The 19,789-nt window shown below is 44.2% G+C and overlaps 1 protein-coding gene across 3 annotated transcripts in view; it reads left to right on the top strand.

Moving 5' to 3' along the window:
- Nucleotides 1-19,789, top strand: part of FOXN3 (forkhead box N3) — a 393,402-nt gene that overhangs the window by 110,163 nt on the left and 263,450 nt on the right. For all 3 annotated transcript variants that reach the window (XM_038545525.1, XM_038545526.1, XM_038545519.1), the window contains exon 2: nucleotides 2,761-2,879. The gene's annotated coding sequence lies outside the window, so the exon portion shown is untranslated. The remainder of the gene's footprint in view (nucleotides 1-2,760; nucleotides 2,880-19,789) is intronic.

The raw sequence follows: 19,789 nt of genomic DNA, 5'->3' as shown, positions 1-19,789 counted from the left end.
CGAGTGCTGGTTTAACGTTTTTCCTCCCGACGTGTCTTAATTTGTTTAAATTGAGGTATAATTGACATATAACAGTCTATTAGCTTCAGATGTACAACAGAGTGATCCAATATTTGTGTACATTGTGAAATGATCACCACAATGTAAGTCTAGTTAGTATCCCTCACCTTCCACAGTTACACAAAATTTTGTTTCTTCTGATGAGCCCTTTTAAGACCTATTCCCTTAGCGACTTTCAATTCTGCAGTATTGTCTACTGGTGAACTGTAGTCACCATGTTGCGCACTTCATCCCCATGACTTATTTACGTTGTAACTGGAAGTCTGTAGCTCTTGATCCCTTTGCCCCTTTCTTTCCTCTTCCTACTGCGGGGCTTCACTTTTTTTCCTGTGATTAGGGCACACCGCCATCCACATGAATTATTTTTTATAAAACTAAAACCACAGATGTCTTCAGGGGCTTTTTAGGTATGGTAACATTTTGCCCCTTTGCAGAATGGCCCGAGGCTACCGTGACATCTAGATTCTTGGGCCTACTTTAAAATTTTCTTTTGTGTCTTCCTCCCAGGCAGAACTGCAGCAGTTAATTCTTGAAGCAGTGGAAGTGCACCCTTCTAGAAAGTGTAGTGGGGAGAAAAAAAAAAAAGTACAGAAAAGCAAACTGGCTTTAGAAATCTTTGAGTCATCGAGTTTATCAGACATAAATTTCTAAACAGAAGCAGTAGGTGCCACGGATGGTCTTCACACAAGAAAGAGAAGCCGCAGGCCCCTAGCATTTACCTGTCTGTACTTGGAAGCCACCTTGTCTCACCCAGAATGCCTTCAGGTTTCTCACGTATCAGCCAGACCTGGTTGTGCCATGCACCTGCCTGGCCCCTCACACTTCTTCACTTCTGGGCCTTTGCTTCAGCTTTTCCCTGTTCCCACCTGTCAAAATTCTGTCCAGATCTCAAGGCCCATTATTATTGTGACTGTCTTGATACATTTCCTTACCTGCTTTCTCCACCCCAACCAGAAAGAAACATCTCCTCAGAAACCAGCTGTTTATTAGAGGAAGTCACACTGCCTGTAGTTGTCTGCATATGTGTCTTATCTCCCATAGTGGATGATACATTTCCTTTTCTTTTCTTTTTTTTTAAAGATCAATTTATTTATTAGAGAGAATGAGAGGAGCGTGCACAAGCAAGGGGAGTGGCCGAGGAAGAGAGAGAATCTCAAGCAGACCCCATGCTGAGCATGGAGCCCTAGGTGGGACTCGATTTCATGACCTCCTGAGATTAGGACCTGAGCCAGAATCAAAAGTCGGGTGCTTAACCTACCAAACCGCTCATGTGCACCAAGGACGATATACTTAAGGCAGGGATTTGGTCATCCTCACTCTCTCTGACTCTTTGTCCCTCTACAATCCTTAGTTTAATGCTTTGCCTGTTATTAAAGGTTAACACAGGGGATCCCTGGGTGGCTCAGCAGTTTAGCGCCTGCCTTTGGCCCAGGGCTTGATCCTTGATCCATGTGTCGGGCTCCTGGCATGGAGCCTGCGTCTCTGCCTCTCTCTCTCTCTCTCTAGGTCTATCATGAATGAATAAATACAATCTTAAAAAAAAAAAAAAAGGTTAACACACAGTAGAGTAGCATAGTTTTATTTGACAACGACAGAACAAGTGTCTTTGAATGGGTGGATAAATTAATAATCAAAGGCTTCTAAGAATGACTTGGAAGTCTTATTAAAACAGATTGCTGGGCCCCACCTCCAAATACTCAGATTCAGTAGATCTTGAGTGGGGCCCAACAATTTGTCTTTCGAACAACTCTCAGGGGATGTTCTGCTGCTGTTTCAGGGACCATAGTTGAGAATCGGCGATCTACTGAATTTATTTCCTAGTGTTCTCAATGCCGAAGTTCATAAGATAACATCATTCTTTTCATGAGAGAGTCTATTAATTTGTCTTCTCCAAGGCGTAGGCTAAGAAAATATCTTCCATCAGAAATTATTATGCAACCTATCTCCTGTACCAGCTTTCCTATTTTGTAAGATTATTGGCTAATGGTGGCCCAGTAATTGGTAGCCTAAACATTTAGTGGGATTGATGGGATCTTTTCCCTCAGGAGTAGAGCCAGAGGGACTCCTGGGTGGCTCAGCGGTTGAGCTTCTGCCTTCGGCTCAGGGTATGACCCGCATCGGGCTCCCCATGGGGAGCCTGCTTCTCTCTCTGCCTGTGTCTTTGCCTATCTCTCATGAATAAATAAGTAAAATCTTAAAAGAAAAAAAAGGAGTAGAGCCAGAGTAATTTTATTTGATAACAGAAGAGAGCATCATTGCCTTGCAGCCCGTTTACCTGGTCCGCCCAGCGGATCAAGGCTGGTCCACGTGTTGGAGTGCTGGCCTTGAATGCTTGCTGGTGCTCTGATGTTGTTCCTTTATATAGACAAGTGTTTCTGTGCCAGGTGTAGAGAAGTAAAATAATCTCGTAAATGTCACAATGACCATTGTAGTAAAATAAGATAGTCTCATATCAGTGGCATGTATTTTCAAATTTCTGGGTCCTTTTATGCCCCACGAGGCAGTTTCAAGAACACTCCATCCTGAAAGACCCAGTGATTCGATCACTTTCCAAGAAATAAGAGGTAACTGTTGCAATTGATTTTTTTTTCCCCCTAAAGTCTTAACATCTTTTAGAGTCAGGCCAGAGATGACATCCATTGTGTTTGAGAGGGTCCTCTCTCCTCTGCTCTAATCCGACTCTCTTCTCTTCCTCTCCAGCAGTCACTAGAAGCATCATCTCTTAGAAGACCAGCATTCTTGTGATGATGGAGGTCTGTCTGTCCTGTCTGTGACTGGAGCAATGCTGACCTCGGCTTCCTGGACCCATTCCGACTCAGGTACCCAGGCTCTGTCTTCCCCTGCTCACCTGCACCTCGGGGAGATTGCACCAAATAAGTGAAATACCAAAGCTGAATTTAAATGCAAATGCCAAATTGATTGTTTTCTTCATCAATTGGTATCCTCCCCAATCTTCTTAATGATTAATTTATGCAGCTGATCAGACTGACAATGTGGTCAATCCAATTTAGGCATTAAGATAATGAAAACATTCAATCACATCTTTATTTAAAATTTTGGTGTGTGTCCTAGACACACAAAGCAAGAGAAACACTGCTGGGAATTGTCATCTAGAAACTACCTTCTATCGTAGTTCCTCTAAATCAGTTTCTTTCCCATAATACCATGTGTTTCTTGAATTATATTAATCTTTCTAATCTTGTACCTTTTGATTGAATTCAGTAAGTATTTTTGAGTGTCTGTTATATGTTCTTGAGACAGATGGGAATCAAAAAAATATATATAAGACGCAGATCTGTCCTTATAGAGTCACGGCTTAGCCAAAAATCCATGACTCAAGGAAATGGCAGATGGTAGTGGTCAGTTTAGGGCCAGGGCTGTGTACTAATTAATGGTAGCTCTCTGGTTTAGGGAATTGAGAGACTTTGAGGATTGGTATTGAAATAGTTAGGGAAGAATCTGTGGAAGAGAGAGGGCCTCTGGGGGTGGGGGAGGCCCCCCCATTTTTTTTTTTTTTGCTGTGGATGTTTTGGCCGGGTGGAGGAAAGAAGAGCAACATGGTGCCTGGATAAGATGGTGGAAATGAGCCCACTGGGAGCCTGGGCAGTGAGAGCCCTAAGTGTGTGGAGCAGATGGGGTTGAGAGGACCCTGATGCCCTGTCCCAGCCAGAGCCAGCTTCCCCCTCAGAGCCTGGGTGCCTGAAGGTTTCCCTGGGGAAGTCCCAGCTGCCCTGCTACAGAGGCGCCTTGCTTGGTTGGCAGCTTTCTTCATGAAGGGACCGTGGTCACTGTCATCCCGCCCCTGGCTTGGTTGCTACCAAGCTGGCCTTTCTACTTCTTCGGGTTTATCCACATCTGGCCTTTGCCTGTCTACCTGATTATTTACTCTTCTCTTACACACCTGTACCGCACCCCCCCCCCCCCAAGCTCTGCTTGGCAGGTGTGGCTTGACAAGGCCTCAGGGATAAACCAGAGGCCGTGTGAGGTCAGTAGCTCGGTGATTCACAAGGCGCGATTCAGAGTCGGGAAGTTGAAGGGTAGTAGGCAGAAGCCAAGAACGTGAGTTTGTAAGTCGATGCCGAGAGTTCTGGAAGCCAGAATTCAGTGAGGGTCCTGGGGCTGGAGCTGAGCCCACAGTCAGGGATGGGGAGCCAAATGCGCTGATTAATTCTGGGATAGCCCAGCAAATCATGCCCACGCCGACCTCTTTTCCACTGCTGCTTTTGGATAAAGCAGTGGTGGCTTTCGCTGCCTTGGGTCTTAAAGATGCTACTGAGAGTTGCCTGCCCAGACTCCTGCCCATCCTGTCAGGCCTGTCCTGGCTGTGATCCACTGGCAGGCTCCGGTGCTCCTGCTTTGCTGACCTAGGAGCTAAGGCCTTCCTGGAATGGGAGCCCTGGATCGCCAGCCACCAGGAAGCAGAAGTACTAGAATAAGTCTTTGTGTTCTCCTCCCACTAAAGCCTTTGCCTAATTGTGGGCCTTTGTCTTCTGAGGCTAGTCCAGGGATCAATCAGCGCCCATCAGTCAGGTGTGGCCTGCTGCTTGTTTTGTGTGCCTTGGACAGGCTGAGAGTGGTTTCTACACTTTTAAATGGTTGGGAAAAATTCAAAGAAGGATATTTTGTGTTGCATGAAAATCAAATGGAATTCAGATTGCGGTGTCCCTGAAAAAAGTTATACTGGAACATAGTCCTGTTGATTTGCAGATTGTCCATGACAGTTTTTGCACAAGAGCAGAGTTGAAAAGATGTGTCAAAAATTATATTTACTTTCAGACCTTTTGCGGGGGGGGGGGGGAGTTGTCATCCTAGCAAGTTGCCCAGGCAATTGTGTGACACAAGTGTTTGAAAATTTGAGATGCAGAATATTTTGCCCCATGAGGAAAATAAGATGGAATGAAAGATTAGTAAAATTTGCATAGGAGAGGAGAGAATCCTCAAGAATCCCCAAGCAGACTCCCCGCTGATCAGAGGAGCCCCACAGGGCTCCATCTCACAACCTATAAGATCATGACCTGGACTAAAACCAAGAGTTGGGTGCTTACCCACCTGAGCCACCCAGGCACCCTTGAGCTATCTTACTCTAACCAAATACATATTTTGTTTTAAACCAAGCAAGCAGTGAAGACTTATTAGGAGTAAGTCATGCCATTTAACCTTGGCAATACTTTCCCAGTCTGGTGGGGTTTTGTGATATTGTTGAGTGCAAACTGTGGTCAAAGTTGGAGATGCGGGATCTTACTCCTACCAACTAGCTGAGCCAGGGCAGGCTGTGGTATATCAGGGTAAAATGTACTCCCCACATCTCAGGCTTAGTACAACAGACGTTTATCTCTCACTCAGCCAGAATTGGATTGCACCAGAGTGGCTGTCCCGCATCCAGTTTTGAGGCTCCAGGCCTCCTCCCTCTTGTGACACCGACATCTCAACATGTGACTTCCTGATTGCTCTAGCATGTGAAAAGAAGAATTGAAAACACACACCCTCTCTCAAGTGCTTTAGACCAGAAGCGACTCAGAGCAATTTCACATCCATAGTCCATTGGCCAGCATTAGTCACATGATCCCATCGTGTTGCCAGGAGGCTGGAAAATAGGGAGGAGTATGAGGGTGCTTGGGGTACCTTCTGGCCTTGCAACACTGGGTCATTGTGGGAAACCCTATGCTTTTTCTTTGCTCATCATTAAAAGGTAATTAACCCAGCTCTACGTTTTTTCCTATAGTTTATGAAAGGGTCAGATGCAATGTATGAAAGAGCCTTAAGTGGTAGAATGAGTTGTGAATTTTGTAAGATATAATCATTACCTGATTTCTATGGAAGGTGTTGAATGCTGATAGACTGGGGTCAGGATAGTTGCCTACGCCCCAGTATGCCTCAGACCGTCCTAGCATTTGCCAGTTGACCTAATGTAATTATCATATAGTCCTCCCCTTCACACCCAGAAATATCCTAGCATAGACAACAAATTAAATGATCACCCCAGCTTGACTCCACTGGTCGTCCTTCAAGATTAATGTTAGCTACTGCTTAGGAGCCTTTTCTGAGTCATACTGTTCTAAGCTTTTGCCTGCCTGCCTTGTTTCATTTAATCTCCAAAACCAACTTGCCAAGTAGGTACACATAATCTCACTTAAGCTGAGGTAGCCGAAGAAGAAAGGTTTGCCTTGAATCCAGGTCTATCCTGCTCTTAAGTCTTCCATGGGACTGCTTCATTTACCCTTCTCGGGGACTGCCCCCTGGACAGCATGGGACCCCACTTCCCTGACACTGGCTTAGGAACTGTGCCCAGGCCACACACTGGTAGAGGGCTAAAGGCCTGAGTGGTGAGACTAGCCCTTTCAGGCCTTGATGAGAAGATGAGACATGGACTCACTAGGTGATTTCTCCAGAGCCAGCCAGGAAGTAGCAGGACCCGTGAGTCCCTTCCCCCCGCCCCCACTACCCTGGCATCAACAAGCACAGCTTTTGTTAATACTGGGCACTACATCTGACACAGGGAGAAAGGTTTTATTTTGAAATCTAGGGTGGAGGAGAACTCTAACCAGTGAAGACTTGCCATATGCAATGCAGTTGATTCAAACAGGCTCCTTCCCAATACCAATAGCTAGGAGGACCTGAGCTCTGTTTTCAGGGAGTTTATTTACAAATTTGTTTGTTGGAAAAAAAAAAAAAAAAAGCTGAACCACACCAACGACCAGTTTGCTTACAGAATGATATCAAACAACAACCCATTTATTCATGAGATGGTATTAATTTCCCCAGTTTCTGGCCTTCCTAATCAGTGTTCAGAACTGAACCCATGGAATCAAAGGGAAGAGTTTCTGAAAAATGAACCAAATGTGGCAGAGTCATCTATTGCATTGCTTGCTTCAAGAAACCCCCCAGAAAATGATACATGTGGTTTCAAAACATACAAAGAAAACTAAAGGAATTCCATTATGAAAGAAAAATTAGATGGAAATTTCTAATCCTGTCTCATAAACAATATAGGAATAACTTTAAAATATTCTGCTTTAAGCATGCATTTAATTTGTGCTCTGGGAACCAAATAATGTTGCTAAGATAAAACATTCTAATAATGATTTATGTAAATTTATTTGTACAAAGTAATGGTGTAGTTGCCTATAGCAAATTGCTTGGAATATGAAATGACATTTATGAGGTCTTTTTTTTCCTCTGAATGAATACAATGGAGAAAATGAGAGACTCTAGAAAGGGAAAAAGAAATTCGTGTTCAAAATGGAGTCTGACGCCTTGGCAAGCAGAGATAACTGGACAGGTTAGAGGCTGTGTAAATAGTCAACAAACAGTTCAACATATTTTCCAATGACGCTCCCATTATTTAAGCCATTTTTAAAGTCACACAAAGAGTGTGTATGCATTAGATTCTTAGAAGGCTACAACCCTTTATTTTAGTGATCATAAACTCTGCAGATACCATAGCTCTTTCAGAATAGCCGATGACAGATCACTTGTTCCCATGGTGTCCTCATAGGCAGGGTGCTTACAACATGGGGTATAAAGAGGCCAAATGTAATTAAAAATTGGGCAATTAATCTCCACTCCCAGTTACTTTAATACCAAGGAGAGTTATGCTTGAGTCATAAATGGGGCCCAAATGTTAATAAACAAAACAAAAACCCTCCCAAGGACTGATTCACAGACCTACAGGGAATTTTCGTATTGGCTGCCCAGTTAGTATCTTTGATAATGGCCCTAGGTGTTTTCCAGAATTTTTTTTTTTTTTTTTTTTTTATGATAGTCACACAGAGAGAGAGAGAGAGAGAGAGAGAGAGAGAGAGAGGCAGAGACACAGGCAGAGGGAGAAGCAGGCTCCATGCACCGGGAGCCCGACGCAGGATTCGATCCCGGGTCTCCAGGATCGCGCCCTGGGCCAAAGGGAGGCGCCAAACCGCTGCACCACCCAGGGATCCCCAGAAATTTTTAATTAAATAGAAATCCCCATATATGTAACAGAGTGAGAGTTTCTGGCGCTATGTTCTGGCCTCCTAAGCGCCCAGTGTAATTTGCCATAACCTGTATCATTTGGAAAAGGTATGATATTAGCTCCTTACTTTTAGAAGGCATTTATTTCTTTTTTCCCCCCAAAGTGTTTTTACTATCATCTCCCCTTGGTTATTGCAATCATTTTTGTGAGAGAGGTAACTAGAGTTTGTATTCTCTCTGTAGGGAAACTTAGAGCCACAGAAGTCGCAAAGCAAGGTCACAAAGCAAGACATCACAGGGTGGGGGTGGCCGGGTAGCCTCCACACTAATGCTGGTCCTGTTGTTACCACAGATGAAAGCAGATGAAAGAGATTTATGAATTCTGGAGAGCTTGATTTAATGAAAACAAGTTTGGTTCTCTCATAAGCCATTTTTGAATTGCACCAACTACCCTGAGAGAAATAGGTTTGTCTAATTGGACAGAATGATTTTGTAATCAGGCCATTAGCTGTTAGTGTGGCCAAGGCCTGAGGGCTGAAGTTAGAGCTTCTGGGGGAGAGAGGCACAAAGCCTGAACAGGACTTCCAAACAGAGTGAAAATAACCTTGATTTCAAGGAAAGAGGGGATGGCCTGGGGTTTCAGCAGCACCATAACGTTAAAGTACATTACCTCAAAGGCGATGGCTGGTGGTAGGATTTGTTTTGGTGAAGTGGCCCAAGATTCCCAGGGCCAAGCAATGGATATGAGGGCCACGGTTCTGGATTCCAGTCTTCGCTCTTCCTGGCTGAATGGCTTTGGATGTGATTTCTGAGCTGTGGATTCCTTGAAAATAATGTAAGTTTCCTGAGTCTCCATTTCCTCCACTGTGCAATGGGAATAATGGTATCTACCTGGTAGAGATGGCATGAGAATTAAATAAAATAATTTTTATAAAATACTGGGCACAGTGTTTGGCAGATAGGAAACACTCATTTTACGGTAGCTCTTAAAATGATTCTAATTGTTATTGCTTGAGAATGTACAGTACTGGCCGACAATTGGAGATAAGATTAAAATCCATCTTTCATTTAAATGAAAATTCATCTAAAAGATTTCTAAGTCAGTTGTTTCCGTGTATGAGAAGATAACAAGGTAAATATGGGAGTCCATTCATTTGTGCATTCAATAAATGGCTCTTAATGTCGAAGGCCCTTTGTAAACTGTTTTCGAGGCTTGGCGAGGCCAGATACAGCATTCTGGTCTCAAAGGATAAGGGAGGGTTTTTGGTTTTGTTTTGTTTTTTTGTTTTTTTTGTTTTTCGATGTAGACACTGTGCAGGCCACATTAGTATAGATGGTGTTTGTCTTCCAAGAATTCAGGAATTAAGCTGATCTAAATCCTTAGCTGTTGCTGAAAGCCCTGGTTCTGGTCCAGACTCTGCAAGTTGGTTCCCTTTAGAACAGTCATCTTGGCTGGCTGTAGAGTAGGTTTATGTCAAGATAAATGGATGGAAAGTCTTCGGTCATTTGCTCCTTCTGCTCTTTCTGCCTGCAGAAGAAGCCATTCACATTATTTGCACATGTGTTCTTGGCCATTGTAGGGCAGGCCCTAAGGCTGAAAGTGTGAATACACCCTTTTGTTAGAATTCATTTCCATTAGAAGCACATATACTACCTTCTTATCAAAGGGTTGAAATGAATCCAATGTAAAATGTGTTGACTTTTTTTTTTGAGACGGCTACGTAGTTATATCACCTTAGAGAAGGTGTTTCACAGAAATTCTCTGAAGGAAGATAAGGAAATGTGAAACCTTCTCAGACGAAATGAGAAAGTAAGTAATAATTCTCAGATTCCGGATCCGCTCTGGTCTATTTCAGTGGTTCCTAGACACCAGGCGGAAGGCAGAGGGAATGCTTAAGGTGCCCCCCTGGAGCCCATGGTCTAATGGTGGGGATGGGGCAGGGGGCAGACAAATATGCATAAATAAGCCTTCAAAAATGAACTTTTCCCCCCGTCCGAGGCAAAGAGATAAATAAGCTCAACAGAGTGAGTTCAGTATCCTTACTTGGCAAAATAAAAAGTTGGCAACCTACGCTCGTCCCCAAAACTATTTTTGAAATCTTATTGTGGTGCAAAATCACGATCTGGGAACCTCCCTGACTTGAGCTCTCTTGCTTCTCTTTGGTGCTATTCTCACCTCTCTCCCTACTTTCCTTGCTGGCTCCCACTACTGTTTACAGGAGGCCCCAGCCTGTGGCTTATCCTTCTTATTAGAGAGATTAGCAAGTGTTAGAGACATGCCAGCAATTAAGACTTTCTTTCTGATTTAAGGAGGAGAAAAAAAGCATTTGAAAAGATGAGTAGGCATCTGCCCATAGCACTCTGAATTAAGAATCCCCAGTCACACGTCTATCTCCTGGTGAAGTCTGGTCGACCCCATCTCAGCAGAGGGCAGAGGGTGAGCCGTTACTTTCCAAGGAACATGCTATAGTGTGCTAGCTGTTTCCTCACACTTGGATGTATGCATGTGTCCACAGTTATTTTATTCTTACTCTGGCATGTGCATGTGCACTCCCAAAATGAATACTTGGGTGTTGACAAGGGATCGAGTCGTTTGGGCCCAAACTCTTATCTATTCTTAAAGCTTGGAGCTCCATCAGTGGCGGTAGCAATGTAGCAGAAGACAGAGCTTTTAGAGTTTAATAAGATAGAATTAGCCCCAAAGGAACAATTGAAACTCAGACCAGGGGCATCTCCCGTGGAGTCCGAAGAAGAGCTGTTCTGAAGCTGGTACCCCTTGAAAGACAGTGGCACCCAGATTGGCCTTATTAATATAACAGCTCATAATAAAGGAGGGGAACCCACTTTTGTAAAGGCCATAATGCCATCCCCAGGCCCAAGCACATGGCCTCTGAGCAGGTGAACTTTTAACCGCTGACACTCCAAGCCTCGTAGAAGGTGTGTTGGTGAGTTGAACCTACCTGACAGCCGGTGGGGAAGTGCGCTCTCCAGTAGGACTTTATTCCTGCCAGAAGCTGTGATGACCTCATTGCCGTTGACTGCTCTTCCCTAAATACCAGAGGATAGCATTCCCTCACATATAATACATAGTCTCCAGGTGAGCAAAAAGAAGCAGGAGATTGGTTGTAGTAGCTACCAGAAGGTCCAAATTATTCCCCAAATAGAGTCTAATAGCCTTTACCTGTGATTAGTTTGATCTGGTGAATGGATCCCCTCTCTCCTGAATCAGCCTGGGGTGAACTGGCAGAGATTTGGGCAATGCTAAGCTCTGTTCAAGGACTATGTGATTTCTAGAGGGTTCGCTCGGGCGCCGCTAAAGAAATGACCTGCTCTTTTCCAGACATGTGGCTGTGTGTTAGGTAGTTATGGGCTTGATAAATGCTTTGAAACAGTGATGGAGCTATTTTTATCATGGCTTTTAACTTTATTCCTCCTGTGGATGTAACTGAAAGGTTGCAGTTACAAGAATCTATTGTTGTGCGTATCTGTATATTCATGTAATGCAGACGTATATGTAATATGTGTGTGTGTGTAAATAAATTACGTCATGGGACACATTCTAGGATTCACTGTTTTCTGAAGATGTTGAAATATCTAAGTTACTACCATCATAACTGGTCCCACTTCTCTATCATTCAGTCTCTCCTTTTTTAGCTCTTCTATCTGGGACACATAAGTAGCCTCTGGATATATATGCACTTAACTGAACAAAAATGTCAACAAGCTGCTATTTATTTTCTTAAACAGCCCGAGCAGAGATGTTTGGCTTGATTGCCGAAAATTGTTAGCTTATCACTGAACTGTCCTGATGATTCTTATTATTCAATTTGCATTGCTTACAATAGTAATTATTACTACATAAAAGAGCATGATGCTTTTATTTGTATAGGTCTTTCATTAATAATTTAATTGACTATTAGATCCAAGTGGTTCTGTGACACATACATCAATGTACTTAGAGACCAGCCCTGGGCACCTTGGGAAATCAGAATGTAAGTATTATAAGGCTTGGGCTGGGGATATAGGTAGTAGGCAGGTCCTTTGGCCCTGACATCCAATTGATTGGCCATAAGTTTCTCTCATCCTTATTTCCAAGCATTTTATTGATTGACCAGCAGTGACTCTCATCTGGTTATTTTAACAACCCCAGAAATAAGATCATGGCATAGTTATCTTGCTCACTAAAATGACTGAATTGGTACTGATTTATAAGTGGAAAGGTATTGATGGCTAGTACAATATATTGACCCAAAGTGATTGACTTGGTGGCTTCACTTAGAATCTGTGTCTGTGGGGCCTATTCTTTAGAAATGGGAAGATTTTATGATCACAGCTTAGCTGACGTTCCTAGATTGCACTGCAACTGTGTAGGACATATGTTTTGATACATCTTGCTATAGAAAAACTGAGTTTGTGGATTTTTTAGTGTAGGAGAGTACTCCAAATCTTCTCACGCTTTATATATTAAATAAAATGATGACTTGAAATATGCCTTTGGAGGCATGAGAACCTGACTTTGGTGGGTGTCAACCCATAGTGATGTTCAAGGAACTGTATTTTAAAACTCTGGATTCAACAGGGAAAATAAAGTCAACAAAGGAATGCCCATGTGACCAGCCCCCCACCTGACGTCTGGGAAGATGAATGTATGTGTTGGTCAAGAGTACCATGGAGGAAATTTTTCTCGTCAGTAATTGGAGTTTATTAAAATGATTGTTCAGGACACCTGGGTGGCTCAGTCGGTTGGGTGTCTGCCTTCAGCTCCAGTCATGATCTCGGGATCCTGGAATCAAGTCCCACATTGGGTTCTCTGCTGAGTGGAGAGGAGAGCCTGTTTCTCCCTCTGCTGCTCTGCCTGCTTGTACGCTTTCTCTCTCTCTCTCTCTCTCTCTCTCTCTCTCTCTCTCTCTCTCTCTGTGTCAAATAAATAAATAAAATAAAATCTTTTAAAAAAATAAAAAAGAGTGTCAAGGCGCCCGGGTGGCTCAGTCAGGTAAGCCCTACTGTTGGTTTGGGCTCAGGTCATGATCTCAGGGTTTCGAGATCAAGCCCCACATTGGGCTCTGCACTCAGCATGGAGTCTGCTTTAGACTCTGTCTGTCTGTCTGTCTCTCTCCCTCTGTCCCTAGCCCTCTACTCCCTGTACTTACTCTGTCTTTCTCAAGTAAATAAATAAATCTTAAAAAATAAATCAATAAAACAATTGTCTTCTCCACTGGCTTTGAACAACATTCTTTACATCCTTTAGAGAAATGGACTAGTTACCTGAAGTAGGATTGGCTTATTTCTTTAGTATTATCCTTTTCCAGGGACTGAACCAAGGGGTAGCCAGGGCTCTAGTGCCCCCATACTCTCTGTCTCACACACATCTAAGTAGATAAACGCTCACTGTGTTCATATGCAGATACAGTATCACGTGAAGTTCTCTCCTGTCCCCTTCCCGACCTACCAATGCTCCCTCTAAGCTCTTCCTACCTGGACATTCCAGAAGGGCCACGATTCCTTGGTTTTCTCTTCTCGGCTCTTCATTGTGGGCTGTCCCAGTGTTTGACATCACCCTTCAGATTTCATTTTCCTAAGTGCGCATCTAAAGGTTTCTTTTAACAAAGACAGAGCCTGGTGGGTGGGGGCATAGATCTGTGCGTACAGCAGTCAGGAGGGACGTGTTCTTCACTCATCAGGCTCAGGGGAATTCCTGTTGTCCTTGCCTCCATCCTATCTGTGGCTTCTGCTGGTCTCCACCAGGCTGCTCCAGGGCATTTGCTGGAAGTCTCCTGGCCTGGAACAAGCCCCGGGGTCTGGGCTTGGGGTGTCAGCATTTCCAACATGGCCTTGGTGATGTTGTTTAAGGCCCCAAAAGGAATTTATATGCACCCAGGAGGGACTCCCTTAGCCAGCAAAATTCAGCTATCTGGAATTTAACTAGGAGTTAGGGAGAAACAAAAAATATCTTAGAGGACAAAACAGCTTTCTCCAAATCCAAGCATTAAACTTTAAGTAGATCTTTGCTGGTTTTGTCTTCTTAGTGTGACCACACTCCCAATTAACTTGGCTTTCTGATTCCCTTTACTTTTATAGATGAGAAAACCGAACCACAAAAAGGCTAAGTAATTTGTCTAAACTCTCCAAGCTATGAGTGGTAGAACAAGTTCTTATGATTCTAGACTTAGGAGAATGTCCCGGATGGTGGCAGCAAGATAAGGAAAGGGGTTGAACTGTGTTTAGCTCTTTTGTGTAGACCGTAGCAGAAAAAATGTATAGTAATTGCAGGATGATTCCCTTCAAAATGGCCACTTTTGTTTTTTAATTCTAGTGTGTGAGGAGTATCAGCTGGTTGAGAAATCCCAGCAGGTGGAACTGTCCTTCCTGATTCTGCCAAATGAATGTGAAGTTACTAGACTTCCCTTTGCTGAACAGCTAGTTTAGCTGGTGTATAAATAGATGCTTGTGAAATATTTTTTGTATCGTCAAGATGAATGAAGCCTGGACTCAGTGTCATGATGATCAGCCTGGGTAGGAGATGGACCACTTCTGGAACATCTCAGCGTGGAGATGGGCTTCTCCCACATGACTGAGGATGATTGCTTCATACACGGAAGTCCCTGCATGGAAGCGAATGGCCACGAGCTTGTTGACATTCCACCAGCAGCCTTCATTTGTGTTGAGCTCCTTGGTTTTCCAAATAGTGCCATGCATACGATCTCCTTGGCTCACAGCTGTCCTGTGTGTTAGGCCAAGCAGGCATTGGTGTCATTTCGGTCAACCAGGGGAGGACAGGCAGGCTTGGAAGGAGGTACCCGTGGCCTCAATGCTGGGGAGAAGCTGCTCTGAACGCCTGTGCTCTTCCTGCCTGGCCTGGTAGGGCACCAGAGGGTAATAGAAGGAGATCCTTTCCTTCTTCCAAGAATCTTTCTTCCCAGTTGAAAAAGGCCAGTTTCATGGAGAAGGAGAAAAGGGAATGCAAAAGTCCAGTCACAGCATGAACCTCTTTGCTCTCAGATGGAAGAGATGACTTAAGATGACTTAAGGAGGAGGAAAAACACCTTGGAACCTCAGGCAGTGTGTGGACAAAGCTATCTCCATTTGCCAGCCTCGGCCAGTGACCCTGCAGCCCGAAGAGGCCCAAGCCCTGCTTCCTGGGCCGAGGACGACCCTGGGACATCCCAGTCTGGCCAGGGAAACGCATGCCTTGGGACTGCTGGTCCCAAGGGGGGTGCTGACCTTAACCCTGGCAGCAGAGAGCCCCACCTACCTGCCCAACCCTGCTGTGCCCTGGCCGGAGAAGAGGAAGGGGGGTGCCCATAGGTCATCAGATGTTCTTGCTGGTCCTAGGGTTCAGGGCATCCCTCAGGTGGACCATCCTGAGATCTGGTGCAGGCTAGTCTCTAGAACCAGCTCAGGTTTGACTTTCAACCAATTAGAGGACCACCAGGTCTCTAGTTTTCTCATCTGTAAATTAAAGAGTTCCTAACCTTACTCATTATTTAAAGAGGTTCAAATCGAAACAACAAGGAGATACCATTTGTCTGACTGGCAAGTATTTAAGAATTTCAGAATATCCAGTTCTGGAGAGGGGTCAGCAAACAGGCACTGTCCCTCAGTTTTAAAGGCAGAGAACCTAGGGGGTGCATTGGGCAACGTCTGCAAAAGTTACACGCAGACACCCCACGGGTTCGCCCTTACAAATGGATCCTGTGGATTTGCTCACTGAAATGTCAAAAACTAGTCAATGAGGGTATCTTAATATTGTTTATAATAGCAATAGCCCCAAGTTGGACACAGCCTCAGTACCCATCACTGGAGGATTGGAAGAGCGTAAATCCTTGGCCCAGTTGTCAGCATTGCACTTAAGAAATAAATGAGTCATGAGGTTGTAATGTACGACACGGGGAATATAGTCAATAATATTTAATAACTTTGTAGGGTGACAGATGGTAACTGAACTTAATTGCTGGAATCATTTAATCATGTATCAAAATTTTGGATCACTGCGATGTATACCTGGAATTAATAGGATATCGTGTACCGATTATACTTACATAAAGAACAGGATGAGTTGGAAAGGGCACAAAGATATCATGGGAATAAGTAATAATAATATCGATTTCTGAGTGTCATCCATTTTCTAAGAAGTTCACACATATTAACTCAACTATTCCCCATTTTACGGATGAAAAAGCGAAGGCACAGTGAGATTAAATCAACTTGAGATTATAATCTCTCTAGAAAGTAGTGTGGTGACAGGAGTACAAAGCTACCATTCTGGGTTCATTGCCTTCTTCCCTTCGTCGATCTGGGCAGAAAGAGCACAGTTCAACATGTTTTCCTGTCATGCTCCTTTATTTAAGCAAAATACCGGAGCCTGGATGGCCCATAAACAACAGAAATTTTTTTCCCTCAGTCCTGGAGGCTAGAAGTTTGAGATCAGGTGCCAGCCTGGTCCAGTGAAGACACTCCTCTGGGTCTCAGACCCCCTCTCCATGCCCTCACGTGATAGAAGCAGGTAGGGAGCTCTGCGACATCTCTTTTTTTTTTTAAGGTATTAATCCTGTTCATGAGAGGGGAGTGCTTCCAAAAGGCCCCATCTTCTAACACCATCACACTGGGGATTAGGATTTCAACATATGAATTAGGTGGGGGTGGTGGTGGGGCTGGGGGTCACAAAATTCAGACCATAGCACCTTCCTAAGTAAAAGAAAAAGCAAGTTGCAGGAAAGTGGGGTCCTATTTCTGTAAAAAAATCAAGTCATATATATATATGTGTGTGTGTATATATGTGCGTGTGTATATATGCTCATACTTTCACAATTATTTTTAGAGCAGGATATACAGGAAGAAAGTAGGGGGAACTGAGGGTTCAGGTAGGAGAGAAGGAAACTTTGTATACATTCCTGTACTATTTTGTCTTTAAAAAAAGGGTATGTTGGGATCCCTGGGTGGCGCAGCGGTTTGGCGCCTGCCTTTGGCCCAGGGCGTGATCCTGGAGACCCGGGATCGAATCCCACATCAGGCTCCCAGTGCATGGAGCCTGCTTCTCCCTCTGTCTGTGTCTCTGCCTCTCTCTCTCTCTCTCTCTGTGACTATCATAAATAAAAAAAAAAAAAAAAAGGGTATGTTTGTGATTTTTATTTTTTTAATGTTTGCACAGGGCTAATCTGTTTGCGTAGGGCTAATCCATCCAGTGGGAGGAAGGATAATTTAAATTGTTATTTAAACGAGGGGTATTTACGTTTTTAATTTTTTTCTATATTTAAAAATTAAATTTAAAAAAAAAATTTTTTTTAAATTTTTAAAAAATTTTAAAATTATATTAAAAAATCTAAATTCTGAGGCAAGCAGTGGAGTGATGAGGTGAGGTGCCCATGTACAGAGGGATCTTTCATTTTCCACCACTTCTAATCTAAGAGCCTTTTACTTACATGTGTACTGTATCTGTTTACAGCCTGTAGGTGGACATAATTTAAAGGCTTGATTTAATAAACATTTAATGCCCCCCCCAAATAAAAGAAAAATAAAAAATCCAAATTGAAAATTTTTATATTTAAAAATTATCTAGCAAATAATCGTACTTTTAAGTGAAAAGTTTGGACATAACCTTCTCTGACAGTCCCTTCCAGGTTAGAAATATCCCAAATGCATTTGTTGAGCAGGAACCCGGCTCTTGTCCTCATGTCACATGTGATGGAACCGTGCTCCCTGCCCACAGGTCATGGTGGACAGTGATGGACATATCTGCCTGAGATGCGTCAACCTCCAGGATCCCACCATTCCCTGCTGGAGACTGGCTTGTATTGCTGGGCGGGCACTCGTTTTCTTCCTTAGCAGAGAGCTGTGTCTGAATCGAGGGTGGGGAAAGCCATTTAGAGAAGGAACCAGTGATACGTAGCTGTCTCTGTTCAGGGACTCCGGGCAGGCTCCAGCCCGACCTGGATCCTTCTGAGTTCATGATTATAACCACCATGGACAATGGACGCTAGCACTTAAATTTGTGCCAGGCACCGTGATAATCTCTTTACGAGCAAGTGCTCTGGTTACTGTTATTCTCCTCTTTTTATAAATGACGATGCACCTGTGCCCCCTTGCCTCTGCCTCAGTTTCTCAGTGGTGAAAGCGGTGTGCCTCTCCCCCTACTCCCGTGCTGTATGCCCTGGGTGATCAGCATGGGGGCCGGAACAATAATTGGACTGAGAAAACCCTTAAGAGAAGGGAGGGACTCAAAGAGAGTGGCCAAGATGCTTGTTCAGTTGTCCCGAGTGCCCCATAATTTTCCATCTCATGGTAAAGAGTCTGGTTTAATAGGGAGGGGGGTGCAGTTGTGTCTCGTAATCCCTCGTAACAGTCTGTTCCCACCTCTGTTACAGCATTTACCACGCTGTAAAGCAACTGCTGTTGTGGGTTGTGCCCCCCACTAGGCTGTGGGTTCCTGGTGGACCGGGTCCTGATTCATTTCGCTGATTCACATGTCTTACTTAGGTCTCCAGGACCCTGTCCAGCATGGGTAGAGTTAGTGTTTGTGGGCAAAATGGTTGGGTGAGCAGTCAAGAGGCACAAGGAACCAGGTGGCACAAAAACATATCCGCTACCCTGGCCTCCGATCAGAAGAGAGATGACAAATAAGTGGAGAGTCCTCTTAGTTTGGCAAAGTTCTATTTGGTAGCAGAATGGCTGCCCCTGGGGACCCTGGATGTATTGGTTGCTCTCATGGCACTTTGCTTTCAGCAGAGACACTTGTCTGCTTCAGTGAACAGAGTCATGATTTAGGAGGAGCAGACACGGAAGGAAGACGGATGAAATGGAGGAAAAAAATAAGTGGCAGCGATGGACCAATGGTCCTGGGAGCTGGTGGGGCAGGAGAACCAGGGAGGCTCCCAGGGGGACGGGCCCTGCATTTGCTTGCTGTCTTCTCCCTGCCCACACACTCAGTGGTGTTCACGCTGTCCTCATGTGGGGGCAGCTGGGAGAAAGTCTTTTTTTTTGTATATTTATGCATTATTTCTAGAAATGAATGAAGCTAGTGAGATGGGGGCCACCTCAGTATTCTCTCTCAGTAATCATTCTGGAAAAAAAAAAATCCAAAAACAAAAAAATACCAAACACTGTTCATCAAAAACTAAATATGGGAATAAGCATTTAAAATTAATTTTGTGGGGCGCCTGGGTGGCTCAGTCGGTTGGGCATCTTTTTCAGCTCAGATCATGATCCCAGGGTCCTGGGATCGAGCCCTGCCTCAGGCTCTCTGCTCAGCGGGGAGCTTGCTTCTCCCTCTGCCCCTCCCTCTGCTTGTGCTCTCTCTCTGTCTCAAAGAAATAAAATCTTAAACAAAAAAATAAAATTAATTCTATGATATCATCCGAAATGATGTCCTAAGCCTACCACGTGTAGACAGCTCCAGAGCTGAGATTCAAGTGGGGCATTTCAAGAGCGCCTTCTACCTCAGTCAGTGGCACCAACAAATCTTCCTCTTCTGGAGAGACTGGAATAGGACCTCTCCGTATCTGAAGTGATTAACAGCTCAGGTTGGAAGTGTCAGATCACTCTTCCCATTCTTTGCAGTGTTTAAATCTGTGAGTTTCGGGGAGACCCTTCTGCATGTGGTCAATGGCGTAAAACACACCATCTTGTGAGGCCATCTTGAAAACTTCCCGGGGTGTGTAGTACCGAAGAGTTAATAAGCAAGAAGGTGGATCCCGCTTCATAGACTAAGTTAAGGAAGGTTTCTCAGCCAAGGATTCTGGGGAGGGGAAGTCACTTAAAAGTTTTACAGGTGTTGCCGGAAGGGTAG

Source organism: Canis lupus, chromosome 8, assembly GCF_011100685.1.
Source record: "Canis lupus familiaris isolate Mischka breed German Shepherd chromosome 8, alternate assembly UU_Cfam_GSD_1.0, whole genome shotgun sequence".
Lineage (NCBI taxonomy): Eukaryota > Metazoa > Chordata > Mammalia > Carnivora > Canidae > Canis > Canis lupus.
This window is presented reverse-complemented; position numbering and strand designations above follow the sequence as displayed.